Source organism: Ciona intestinalis, chromosome 5 (assembly GCF_000224145.3).
Source record: "Ciona intestinalis chromosome 5, KH, whole genome shotgun sequence".
In the NCBI taxonomy this organism is placed as follows: domain Eukaryota; kingdom Metazoa; phylum Chordata; class Ascidiacea; order Phlebobranchia; family Cionidae; genus Ciona; species Ciona intestinalis.
In genome coordinates this window covers 1,260,762-1,262,973 of record NC_020170.2, presented here as the reverse complement: position 1 = coordinate 1,262,973, position 2,212 = coordinate 1,260,762, and the positions used below count along the sequence as shown (strand labels likewise).

The following is a 2,212-nucleotide window of genomic DNA, read 5'->3' as shown; positions in this document are numbered from 1 at the left end:
AGATTGGGGTTGGGGTTATTAAAGATTGGAGTTAGGGTTAATAAAGATCGGGGTTGGGTTTATTAAAGATTTGGAGTTAGGGTTAATAAAGATTCGGGGTTGGGGTTTATTGAAGATTTGGGGTTTGGGGTTTATTAAAGATTTGAAGTTTAGGGTTTAATAAAGATTCGGGGTTGGGGTTTATTGAAGATTTGGGGTTTGGGGTTTATTAAAGATTTGGAGTTTGGGGTTTATTAAAGATTTGGAGTTTGGGGTTTATTAAAGATTTGGAGTTTAGGGTTTAATAAAGATTTGGGGTTTGTTGAAGATTTGGAGTTTGGGTTTTTAAAATAATTAAAGATTGGTCCAGGGTTTGTAGGCAATGGGTCGACAGTCTGAGATGTAAAAGACTGTGTGTGCTACATAATTACGAAATTACGGGCTAACTGGTACCAAAGATGGTACTTGGCTCCGACTTTGGGAGCGCCCACAATATCCAGCACCAGCTTGTAGTATATATGCACTATAGGCAGCACCAGCTTGTAGTATATATGCACTGTTCTTGAAATCTCTTGACGTTTAACTTTGGTAGCATCCTAACACCCTGAAAAAATACAGATAGGCAGTACGAGTATGCATTGACCTACTCATCCAAAATTGGTCATAAAGCAGAACCAAGCAACATGTGTCACACTTCACCATTGTATATAAATAATTGGTCGGTGCATTGAATTACCCGTTAAATTACCTGAAATATTTGCATTGATATTTAAGTGAGATGCTTGGACCACGCCTTTATAAACAACACGTATTATTTTCATTGCTTTAAGTCACTTTTTTTTACATATGTCCTTACGATACCGAAAATTTGCAATGACAGTTGGAACGATCTGCAGTACCTACAACATACTCCTAATTTGGCTAAACTTCGTTTTCGCGGTTTTCACAGCTTTTGGTTCGTGTTATTATTGTTTGGTAAAAAGTCAACCCCCCTTCAAAACTAGAAAAGCACCACAAAATAGTCGCCCCGGCACCAAGCAAACTAACTAAATCAAACCAATATGAAAATTTTACCCCCAAAAATAACAACTTTTAGTAAAAACTTCCCTACCATATACGTCATTTCAAAGAAAAACCAACCACCACATTTAAAAACAAAATCCACAAAATATTTCCGTTAGCATAAAAATAAAAAAAACAGCCCAATAAACCCCCAAAACTTTAAACATTCCCTGACAACTATGGAAATTGGATCTCATTAACCCCAGACAGTCTGTTTTCAACTACGAAACAAAAAAGAAAAAAGCAAAGAAACACAAAGCAGTATAAATTCAACAAACAATCAAAGAATGATATTGGAGCTAAAAGAGAAGGCGGATTCAATGAAAATTAAGACAAGCCATGCTGTAGCCTACATGTAGCATGTTACGTTTCTACTTGTTGATCAGAACAGTTGTATTTGGATGTGTGTCCGTCAATACTCCGTTCAATGTATCGTTTGTATGTTTCTTTGGATACCAGCAGCAATCCTACCAAAGCTGGTATCGCTAAAACGATCCCAATGATGTTTCTTGCTACAGCTCCAATACGAAAACGCTAACACTGAATACACGTTTGGGATGTGGGTATGTTAGCAATGAATTGTAACTAGATTTGAAGAAGAGTTGACCGGGTTGAGCAACCTATTAAGAAAAATGTAGATGATATTTGCCTACGTTGAGCTTGTCACACCAAAGCGTGTGTGCCCTTCTTACTGAAAAGTCCATTCAATCTTAATTTGTTGATTCTCTGGATACCGCTACTTCCAATGTAACAATAACGCTAACACATTGAACATGACTATGTGTGTATGTTAGCAACCATGGAGTGTCGGATTCGCCTATAGTGAACCACTAATCTGTGAACCACAAACACTAAACCGGGAACACCTCAAAAAGGTAAACGTTTTCAATTTCCTGAGACGACCCACACATTTTATGCAAGAAAATTTCCAAGTTAACTAAGTTACTATTGATCTTTTGGTAACAACAGCTCCATATTGGCCAATGAATAACGTGTTTTTATCTTTACAGAATACCACATTTTGTGCCAGATTTGCAAAAAGTTTGCACATCGCTTGCAAGAACAGAACAATCTTCTTGTCCTTAAAAAGGCTTTAAAATCATTACATGGTTAAATAACCATCACCAACATTGGTAATGAAAGACTGTTCGTACGAATTCATCTCTTACTT

At 36.8% G+C, this 2,212-nt stretch overlaps 2 long non-coding RNA genes across 2 annotated transcripts in view; one reads left to right on the top strand and one right to left on the bottom strand.

Annotated features, from left to right (window-relative positions):
* Positions 1–653, top strand: part of LOC113474237 — a 1,112-nt gene extending 459 nt beyond the window's left edge. Inside the window, exon 2 of the long non-coding RNA XR_003395903.1 lies at positions 116–653. This is a non-coding gene — a long non-coding RNA (uncharacterized LOC113474237). The remainder of the gene's footprint in view (positions 1–115) is intronic.
* The window catches only part of LOC113474239, a 15,497-nt gene that overhangs the window by 5,641 nt on the left and 7,644 nt on the right, over positions 1–2,212 (bottom strand). The gene's annotated exons all lie outside the window — the stretch shown is intronic.